This window comes from Aplidium turbinatum, chromosome 1 (assembly GCF_918807975.1).
Source record: "Aplidium turbinatum chromosome 1, kaAplTurb1.1, whole genome shotgun sequence".
NCBI lineage: Eukaryota > Metazoa > Chordata > Ascidiacea > Aplousobranchia > Polyclinidae > Aplidium > Aplidium turbinatum.
In genome coordinates, this window is record NC_137472.1 from 43373077 (window position 1) to 43384765 (window position 11689).

The window sequence follows — 11689 nt, forward strand, 5'->3', positions numbered from 1 at the left end:
GCAAAATTGATTTTGAACAAATTACTCTAAGACAGGGATCACCAACTGGCGGCCCGCCACGCTGTATTGCTGCGGCCCGCAGAAGGTATCAGCGTACAAGTACAACCAAAAATACTTTTCTTGAGGAGTTAAAGAGCACGAAGGCAAAAAATACTTTCCGGAAAGCATATTTTCGCTTTGCATACGATTCCACCGACCTACCAATCAGATTATAGTTCTAGGCGGGGGGTGCTTAACCCCGCAGAACCCAGACCAACATATACAAGTTGAAAAAATTTTATTTTCAGTTACTTAGCTGATTACATCTTGTACATCAAACAATTAGTACAAAAAAACACATTTGATCACTTTTAGGGGGATTTTTACCTTGTGACATATATGTCACACCAGGTATTTACAGTACATTTTGAGTTTGTGATCCCAGCTAACAAATCAGCCATTTTTACATTGATTCAACGTCTGCAGACATGGAACCAATGTAAAAATGACAGATTTTGTTGTCTGGGAGATTTACGTAATATTAGGCAATAAAATACAATTTAGCAAAAAAAAAAACAAATATACAGTTGTACACACATCTCAATTTTGAACAGTGAAACTGATCGAACAGTCTTGTAAATTTAGCAATGCCTGCATACATTTCAGACATGAAAATCAACAAAACGATTTCTTCTACAAAACACAATCTTACATTACATTTAGAGCATAAAGTGTTTGTACTGTTTTTTTTCACATAATCCACATTGTCCTCTCTTATCAACTTTTGTGGGCCAGTGCGAAATGTTCTTTTTTCTGACATTTGCGCATGGAAGGTTAGAAGTTATAAATTGCTGAAAATATACAAATGGAGATCAACAGTTCATCATCAGGAGTTTGGATTGTAGGGCCAGTAAAAGTAGTATTGGGTGGAACAAAATCTTTCTTTCTCCACTGATAGGATGCACTTGATCTGTAGGATGGATGAGCTGCTGGCTGTTTGTGGAATCAAATGGGACAGAGGTTGATCATCAATCATCATCACTAGTGTCACTTTGATCTTTACCAACAGTCTGTAATAGTTTCAGAAATAACTTTTTTTTCAATAAGATACCTGTAAAATCTATCAATTTTACATTGATTGAACATCTGCAAACATTGAATCTATGTAAATATGATGGATTTTTTTTACTGTCTGAGCATGTACACAAAGCAATGAAACACAGGCCCACATACACAAGCGCCAACACCTTGGATGGATTCTATCAATAACGCTGCTATTTGATTATGTGAGGTATATATTTGAGTATTTTTCAAAGCAAACGTTTACTAATTTTTAAAAATAAAATTCGTATTTTAGCACTAGCCCGGTTGATCAAAAAAGTTTGCAAGTTTTGTAGTAAGTTGGCATTAGTGATGCATGGCCCGATGGTTGCCAACCCCTAATCTAAGTAGGTGTCTAATAATCTTGAAGTTAAAAAATAAGTACATTAAATTTTAAAGTGACTAAGTTACTCGATACCTGAGAATTTTGACAATCGTTGTCACTAGGAGTCACTTCACACTATCTTCTGCAAATTCTTCTGTCATCTCTATTTTTCACTTCCAATATACGGTATAGCCTACTCCATGCTCACATGACTCCGAGCAGACATAATGTTGGCTATTGGAAATTGCAAATGCTTTTAGGATGTTCCTGTAAGAAAAAATGTTTCTTTTCAACTCATTTGGCCAATTATTTTCCAATGTATAGCCTAAATAAACAATTCAAAACTAGCCCTACAATCCATTTTTTGAACAAGAACCTATTTTGACTACTGATGTTCTAATTTACAGCATGTAGGCCTATGTGATTTAACAAAAAAAGCTTTCTTATAGTCCACTTGTTAGCAATGTCATCATGCATAAATACCATATCTCATTTTCAGTACAAAATATACTATAAATACTAACTAAAATACTGTGTCTAAATTATCACATGCTTGTCTAGCCTACTAACATTGTAATGCAAGAAAGCCAGAGTGACACCGGTGTAACAGTAAAACATTTCTTGATGAAAAAATGCTAAGAGAACACATATTTCAACAAAAATTAGATCAAACAAAACACTAACAGTTGTAGAACAGTTCTATCAAACTAAAAACTGATAAACTTACTTTTAGAGCTGTAGATGGATGGCTAACTTTCACTACCTCAGAGCTGCTGCAACCAGGGTTGCCAGATCCAAAATAGCTTTGCCTGCCAAATGTTTTGTAAAAACCGCCAAAAAACTGCCAAACTTTTCAGGGTTTCAAAAAAACTGCCAAAAAAAAACTGCCAAACTGTTAGTGCGGCTTGTCCTGTTAACCAGCAAGGCCATACACCATTATATATGGTGCAAAATGTAGCTCTGATGGTATATTGTCTTAATTTAACTTGATAGACCACTTAGTATGAATAATGAAACACAAACTGCATGTATCAAGCTAAATTAAAACAAACTTTCAAAGGTTGTAGGAGGCAGCCACATAGTTGGAGCTATCAAGTATCAACGAAGCGCAATTAGAAGAAGGTGATAAAGACCAATTGGCCTGGGGGGAATCTATGGGGGAGGGCTGCTTTTCTAGCAGGTTTTACAAGTTTAGCCTGCATGCAATAGCATTCCTCATTATCAGAATCACTGGTAGTGGTATGTTAGTTCAAGTTTGTTTTCCTTGCTTGGCGACACAAACATTCTGTCCCACAATCTACTTTTTACAGTAGGCCATTCATTTAATGCATGCTTTATAACCAATCTAGCCAAAGTCTGAAAAACAAAAAACTCAGTGTTAAACTTCAACATGTGAAAAGAGGACAATGCCAAGAAACACCATTGGTAAATATCACAAACACTTTTAAGGTTTAAGGATTTTCACAATGTTAATGGCATGAAGGAAATACACCTACACCTGATAACTTTACATGTCAAGAGGCTACAGTTATTAGCACAAATACATGGCATCTGCATTGACGCCCTCAACTTCTTGGACGATTGGTGTAGAAAACACAAAATACAGATAATTTTTGCGACCCATTACAAACGTGTTTTATATCTGGCATCAGGTCTTGATTGTCACTTACTAACTAAGGAACTTCCGGTACCAATTCAGGTTCCGGTTCAAATTTCTACAAGGTCTCTGGCCTACGCTATGCTTTCAACTCAAACGGTGTGACATCGCATCATTAACCATAACCTGTTAACACTTACTAGTCCATTGGCAAGAAAATAAATGTCAAAACGCATCCCTCCAGCTGTCCAGTCCAACTCCAACTTTGGTTGGTGACTGGCCAGCCGCCAGTGGCCTCTGGAGTTTACATTTGATTAAATTAGGAATTCAGAGTTTCCAGACCATAAATTAAACTTTTTTGATGGACTTTCATTGATAAAAGTATTTGAAAAACTTTAGTGGTGAGTTGTACAGGTAATAATTACAAAAAAACGCCAAAAGATGCCAAAAAAACACTAAAGTAAAAACTGCCAAAAAATGCCAAACTGCCAAATGTAATTTTCTCCTGCCAAACGCTTTCAAAAAACGCCAAATTCGTGGAATTTGGCAGGAAAAACGCCAATATGGCAACCCTGGCTGCAACTGAAAGCCTGGAAGTAGCTGACTTTGAAAAAGCACTCAAGTCACATGACTGCAACCACCCAATCAAAACTAGCTAGGAAATGTTACACTGATGTCACATTGGACATCAATGGAAGAATTGAACAAAAAAAAGGCGAAACTCAGAAATAATACCTCATGAAAGGTTATGTTACATATATGTCACAGTGGGTTCTGCGGGGTTAAAGCTATTCCAATGCGATGTCCAGCCACACTGTCTCAGTGGTTGATTAAAACGGCTGTTTTCGAATTTCGTAAATGTCTGTGAGCATAGGGTTGCTTATTTTAAGTTTGCAAATGTCATGTAAACCATGGGCGCCGATCGCTCTCTAAGATTGGTGGGGACATTTACTAGGAAAGAAAGGGCAGACGAGCGAAGCGAGTTGAAAGATTGGGGTCTGTTCAACAAACAAACAAATAGGCCTACAGTAGATAGGCTACAAGTCTAATGCGATGTATTTTAATTGTCAGTGTCAGCATTGGACAGCAGAAGTCCAAACACTGCAACTCGGCAACGAGTCTCCGGCGAATTAAAAACGAAGTCCTTGGTTGATCCTTGGCTTGTAATGAAGGTTGATCGAATTCAAAACTTTATTGTGCACATAGCAGACCATTGCATGATTTGGCCGTTTCTGTGTCATGGTAGATCGTAACAAAGTTTTGATACGTCGCAAAGTTGAAAATGAGCGTTCAGCTGAACACGAGCGGGCTGGTGATATGAGCAAAAGTTCCACTTGCGGAAACATTTGCCGAACAGCGGATGGTATCTTCTTGAATATCATTCGAAAATCTTGTGCAAGGGACTCTGTGTCAAAGAACTGAAGATAATCGTCTACCAAATGTGATTGTAGCTTTCCACTAAAGAGTGATTCTTGTAGAATTTTGTAGTGCTCAAGATCGGTCGACTTGAAATAGTCAGTAAGATTTTGCTGCGAGCTGTCAATGACTGCAAAATACTCTGACCGATCGATCTTGAAGTTTAGGAGGTTGACCATGGCCATGTCCATACTGAAGACGATTTGGAACGTGACAAGTCTTTTAAAAATTGGGTAGGGTAAGAGTTTTTTCAATTGAAAAAAAGCTGCCTGCCAGCCTTCCAACTGCTGATTTTCCTATATAAAATTTTTTGCCAAACCGGTAAAGACATTTCAGCAGCTCTTAACCTCAATGTAATAATAACTGAAAAAATAGCTTTTTTCTTATACAAAAGTAACACAAGCTACACTTACTGCACTACATGCTTGTACGACTCTTTCAAAGTAATTCTAAAACTCTGCACTGTGTGGCCCTGGCGTTACCAAATTAAATACAATTTGCGAGTTACACCAGGGTTTCTCTGCCTAATTAAATATTTCTACTACGGTTGGGGGCTTCCTCGCATAAAACAAAAATTTTGTCCCCTCCTTTCAATATATTTTAAACGTTTGACTGGTAAAATTGTGACATTCGGGTAATATTTTCCCTTTTACGTTACAAAAATAATGTAAAAAGATGATGGGGACATGTAAAAAGATGGTGGGGACATGTAAAAAGATGGTGGGGACATGTCCCCACTGTCCTATAAGGATCGGCGCCCGTGATGTAAACGCTAGTGTGCGTTTTACCGTTATTGTGTTTCACGACCAGTGTTCTCTTTATGCAAGTTTTTGTTGGCAAAATAGGTCGGTATGCCAACTCAATTTATAATAAATTGGCAAAATATTGTATATAAATTTAAAGACTTTTTTTGATTGTATTATGAATATGAAAATATTTAGCTTAGTACTGCAAAATGTTTTTTTTTTTTTTTAAAAGTATGGAACGCTTCACGATTTTGCGTGTCATCCTTGTGCAGGGGCCATGCTAATCTTCTCTGTGTGATATCGTTCCAATTTTACTATAATCAATCTCGGTGACCGGGCCTGCGTCAGTTATTCAAAGCCTCTACAAGTATGCGAAACTGCCAGGATTAAGCTCTGCAAGAAGCTTTCCCAGTCCGAGGATAAAAATTCAATCAATCAATCAATCAATCAATAATAATAATTTATTTGCATCAGACAAAGCTGTCCATATCCAAAACAAAACAACGAAATAATACACAAACTGCAAATGCACAAATAACGAACAACAACAACGAAATAACAACGAAGTAATACACAAACTGCAAATGCACAAAATCTCACTAATAGGCTATCTACTGTTACAAGTTTACAGACGGTATAATGGTACGGTAGTGTTACAAGTTAGAAGAACTGAAAGTATTCAGAACGATAAAGACAATCAGATGACATGGCAGCCATCAAAACTAGATAATAGCATACATAGAATTATTATAATGAAGACGGTAATTTGATATACGATGGCAATCAGACCTCATCAGGGAGGCAACAATAGAGTTAAATGATACTTCACATCTTCCAACAAAAGAAAAAATATATTTCCGAAGTAATGCATCAAATGTTATGATGTTACACAAGACTTGATGTTCACTACTATATCTACTGCCGAAGCAAGTTCTGCAAAATATTGTTAATCAACAAATTCTTGCCACGCTGATAAGCATCGCAAGTGACAGTTGTCTATAACAAAAGAAAGACGGTTTTATAGACTCTCACAAAAAGGATGAAAAACCAACTCATTGCTTTTTTAAAGGGAAGACTGTTCATGAATTACGATAGAATTACGATTTTTGGGTGATTTCCACAAGCATTTGTTTCATGGTGCCTGGTTTCTTTTTCCTGTTATTGGAGCCTATTTTTCGCTGATATGTTTGCAGGTCACTAATGTTGCCTGTATTGCGATGTGTCAAACATTTTCTTGCTTACTGAAATTGTTAATTGCAAGATATCTTTAGTGAAGCGAAGTGACAACACCACTCTTGCTTGGCTATGAATATTCTGATGAAACCGCTCGCCTCGCCGTAAGTGCGCAAAACAAGTGGCCTCGTTATTTGGACGTTGTTAAAAAAAAGTCAAAAGTGTTGTAAAAGGAGCTTGGCCTGGCAGTAGCGTTGTTCGATTAATTTTGTTGCTGCGGTATTCTAACATAAATATGAACAATATGTAACGCTGGATACTGGGCACGAAATGCGTTCTTTTCTAGCATAAGAGTCAACCTACCTAAAATTTTATTAGTGCGGCCCGCCACAGCTCTCCTTAGTGCCTAAGTGGCCCGCATGCAAAAAAGGTTGGTGACCCCTGCTCTAAGAGGTTAGATTGTTGTGCAAATGCCAGCATTTGCTGAATGCAAAATAGCAGTAGCCTATTATACCTCATCTAGTCCGGGAATAATAATAAAAGAAAAAAAACTTTCAACAAAATGTAGCCTACTCTTCGGTCTTTTACTCAGTATAAGCTAATATGACTAGACTATTCTAAATATCTTCTCAAACCTCATTGCGTGTAAAAAAAATGCGGTGAAACCTAACTTTCTCGATTTAATACTGTAGCCTACTATAGTTTCATAGTCTGAATTCACAACCTGAAAGGGCAATAGCTACCACAGATCACTCCAAAGTAAAACATGGAGACTGCCTTTCTCTGTTTAATTTCAGCGATAAGTTTTTGCAAGTCTAAAGATTAAACAATTCAAAAGCATTTACGTGAAACAAGTCAGTTTTATTCTAATTACTTCGAAAAATAGTTACGTTTCATCATTTTTTTTCTCAAAAAGATATCGCAGAGTAGGCACACCAGCAAGCGAAGGTGCAAAAGCTTTTCATAGCGATTACGAAATTAATCCGCCTAAACCGCCAATAGTTATGAGAAACATAAAATTTCATGAAAGTAGATGTCATAAGGTCATGCAGAAAGCGCAAGTTTCTCAAACCATTTACTACATCGATTCAACGTTGAAAAGCACAGAGTCAATGAGAAATGTATGATTAGCCTACGTACAATGGTAAAAATCTGTTAACACTTATAAAAGGCTTTGCAGGGTACTGAACTCTCGAAACGGAATTGATTACTCTTGGTAGCTTGATAGTTAATTAATCCTTGTAGGGTAACCTAGGCCTAGGCTACTTACCATATGTCGAAAGAAGTATGTACAGCAAGGTTAGCAAGCCAAACGTATACCGATAACTAGTTTTTATAAAAACTTCCATATTGCAATCACTTAAACAACGCTTCAAGCGAATGCAAACAGATAAGATTGTATCATTGCTTACTACAAAGACTACATCTCGATACAAAGAAACGATGATTCAATTGTTAATAGCACAGGCCGACTTCCTGTTTGTCGAAATGTTAGTTACTTAATTTTAGAGCAGTGAAACGATTAGTGGCAGCTAAAGTGTTGTTGCGGAAGAAATATCAACGACTGGAATAAAAACAACGATTGTTAATTGATCCTAATTCCTACCCAATGTGACAAAATTACAAGATGATTCCTATGCTAGAATCCAAACATTGGGAGACGAGAAGATAAGGTTTTCATCATAACGAGAGTAGGGTGGCCAGTTCCTTTCTCTTGTCCGCCTTTCCTTCAGCAACTACCCCCACCCATGAAGCACAACTGTTCATTCATGTTAGAACAGTTGTGCCTAGTTTTTGTGTAAAAGTTAGGTGCATTAAAAGCATTTAATGCTGACCTTTTTTATTTTTGCTTGGCACAATGAACCTGGCACCTTGTCGTGGTTTGGACGCTTGTGTGGGTAGCCTATCTGTGTTTCAACAAGATGATACCCCAGACCACTGGTTCCCAAAGTGAGCGCCAGCGGCGTCCGGAGAGCGTTTGAGACCATGAAGTGGGCGCTGGCAATAAACTAGGCGATTGAGGGGCGCTGAAAGTAAATCGGGGCAGTTACACACATAACAACATGCCCTGTCATGAACAGTAGCATTAGCTTACACTAATTTTTTATCTGCTTTCAAGATTTTCTGTTTTTAGTACCAAATCAATTAAAAATACACCAGATTTTTGTCTGGTTCCAAACTTTTTTACTTCGATACCAAACCATTTCGTATTTCACCAGACTGGCAACGTCGTCAACGAGCACTGGCAACGCAACGTCAATATTTCAGAACATGGAATTCTTGGAGGAACTGATCACATTGCAAAGCGATTTTGAACTCAAACCGAAGTTCAATATCTTGTATAAATCGTTCTGGCTGCAGAACCAAATTAAAGAGAAATACCCTAACGTGTGGAATCGGGTCAAATTTTTTTAGGCCTAATTGCTTTTCCCAACTCATAGTCTAGGCTACTTGGTGGAGCGTGCTTTCAGTGCCGTGACCACGCTTTTGGATAAGAAAAGAAACCATCTTGACATAGTTGGACGGGGAGACTTAAGATTGTTTCTATCCAAACTGAAACCCGATAACAAGAGGCCGATGACATTGCACCAGCCTCATCCGTCTCATTAGAGTTGGACTTTAAGTTGTGAAAAAAACTTTGGTTTTACTTTTTTTTGTTTTCTAAAGGGACTTTTGATACTCTGTTCGTTGTCCAGGGGGGGGGGGGGCGCTATTAAAAAAAGTTTGGGAAACACTGCCCTAGACGAAGGCCAAGTTCAAAACCGGTGTCTGGACGGTGCAACAACCTCCCGGCACACATCTCTCTATGAACAATACCGTAATGCAAAATGTGAATTTTTAGCTTTTCTCGAATTTCAAAAATATTTTGCCATTTTTTAATAAAACTCTCTGTCAAATTTTCAATACTATTAGGTTAATATTATTATAAAAAACCTATAGTCATGATGTTTTGAATTTTTTTCATCACACTCTTTACAACTATTTTTTGATAACCACCCCGTCAAAAATGTAATAAACAATGCAAAAACAATTTTTTTTCTCACGAACTCAGTCACAGTTTTTCTCACAGTATCAAAATATTCTGACTTGGAACTTCACTTTTTATACTAAGAAACGATGTCCGAAAAATTGATTGAAATTGTTAGCGAGATATTTGTTTTTAAAGAAATGTTTGGGTTTCACCATTAGCCTACGCGGCAATTTTTGAACAACGGAAGCGATTATTTTTTGGTTTTCTTTTTATTAGCCTATTTGTTCTCTATATAGCTTACATCATTTCAGTAACAAGAATTCACTTTTAGGTTGATAAATGCACAATTTTGTTATTGCAAAAGTTTTACTTTAACGATATAAAAATTGTAAGAGACTAATGTAGGCGACAATTTGAGATCAAAAATTGCAAATGGCAAAAGGTAGGGGTGGGCAGTTTGACTTCAAAAAAACTTGACAAGTTTTGCCTTGTTTCTGTCCAATAGCCTGCTGTTTTTTTTAATACGCACAAATTATGATAGTCTTTAGACCAATTCGTCAAACTAAAAATAAGATTTTTGTGGAAGTTGGAGTTACAAGGCCTGGTTTAAAATTTACATTGAAATATTGCATTATCATCTCAGCTTTTAGGGGCATATAAAAAAGCTTCTATCTTTATAGCCTAGCTTATATCCACCACGAAACATATTTAAGGAAATCTGTTTGGGCGAAAAAATGGAGCTCAAAAAATTATGCAAAAAACGGAAAAGTGCTTGTTGCTTTTCGGTTTGGGGGCGTGATCATGTGTCTTCTCTGGATCCGCTACTGTTTTGGCCACCTTTTGCGTAGGCCCCTATTCTCTAACTCAACAATGATTGTTGTCTTACGACGCACACTTTGTATTTGATCATAACCACCAAAGCTAGATTTCTGTTGAAGTTAAAAGTAAATTATAAGCTTAGCTTTAAGCTACAGCTCAAACGGAATGACACTTCGGCCACATGACACAAAAACGCAATAAGTCTATTGCAATACATGGAGCACAAACTTGTGATCGATTTTTTTTTCTTGATTTTTACGTGGCATGGAAATATCGAAAATCCGTTGGAGGTGTTCCTTTCTTTATAACAACATTTTCAACCCCCCCCCCCTTTTCACCGGGACTCAAAGTTCACTTGTTTCTTTTTTTAAATGACTTTTGCAGCCAAGCCTTACAATAAAAAACTTTGCTGCTCTTGCTCCAAAAACCAATACTTTATAATCTAGGATTCTAGGCCTTTATGCTACAAGGCAGGTGATAGCCTACTTTACCTCATACTTTTGTGACCACTGGAAAAGCTTGATTAAACTGTTAACTTCAAATAGTTGACTGAGCATTGTCTTTACTTCGAAATGGAACAACTGCCTTTTTCTAAGCCCATAGGCGTTCGAGCCAGGGAAGGCATTTGCCCTGCTCCTATTTCAAAAATATCGTAAATTGTAAGCCACAAAATCTGTAGACCACTGTAGAAGTCTCATTTGGCACACTCATAGCAGATTTGTCTTGTATAAGCAAAAAAATAAAGCAACCAAATAAAGAATTTCGCTAATTTAATCAACAACTGAATCATGTTGACGTTGGAAGCCGTGAAATATGAAGTTATCTTGAATTTTAAGTAATTTGTTTGTGAAACTGTCCAAATCAGCATGACGCAGTTGAGACAAAATCAATATTTTTTTGTTGTTAATTTGCACAAAGCGTGAAGCCATGAAAGATGTGTGATGTATACAACTAGGAGCAACTAATATTATAGTAAGGTGATCTATTAAAAAAAATCCTAGTACCATCAACGTTCAAGCTTTTCAATTTAGTAGCCTAACTGATTTCTCAATCCTTGTACCCAGGGGCGCCGGAAGCGGGGGGGCGGATGCCCCCCTGCCCTCAATTTTTCTGCAGATGGAGGGGCAGGGGGGGCAATGGTGCCCTTTTGAAGTTATGCAAGCTACTACACATTTTGCAATATAACAATTTCTGCTATTCGCTTTTAGCCTATATATAATCTTTCATTTTTGCCTCAAAATAATACTTACGGCACAAAATTTTGCAACTGCAACACAGTACAGGCCTTAAAACTCGTTTTTTTTCGGCAGCCATCGTGGCCTACCGGGAGCTCTTTCTCGGCGGCCAAATCTCCGTGCTTGGAGGCCAAAATACAAAATAAGAAAGTTTGTTTGTTTGTTTAAAGATAAACAAACAAACAAACAAACAAAATAAGAATAACGATAGCACAAGTAAATAAAATTAAACTTGCAACAATGCTAAAATGATCACTTGGTGTTGTTGAAGTATGGGCCTGGGCGACGTTCTACAATAGAATCGTTGCACCACGCAGTAACTGCTTT

General features: G+C 37.3%; 1 long non-coding RNA gene and 1 other non-coding gene across 2 annotated transcripts; both read right to left on the reverse strand.

The window, feature by feature from the left end:
• Positions 1-259: 259 nt before the first annotated feature.
• On the reverse strand, positions 260-3204 carry LOC145780376 (uncharacterized). Its single transcript, XR_014290617.1, has 3 exons — positions 2133-3204; positions 1499-1672; positions 260-1049 (listed from the first exon to the last, which is right to left on the reverse strand). It is a non-coding gene; the product is annotated as an uncharacterized LOC145780376 (long non-coding RNA).
• Positions 3205-5391: 2187 nt separating this feature from the next.
• LOC145785233 (U6 spliceosomal RNA) lies at positions 5392-5501 on the reverse strand. The gene has a single exon (XR_014291147.1). It is a non-coding gene; the product is annotated as a U6 spliceosomal RNA (small nuclear RNA).
• Positions 5502-11689: the final 6188 nt, after the last annotated feature.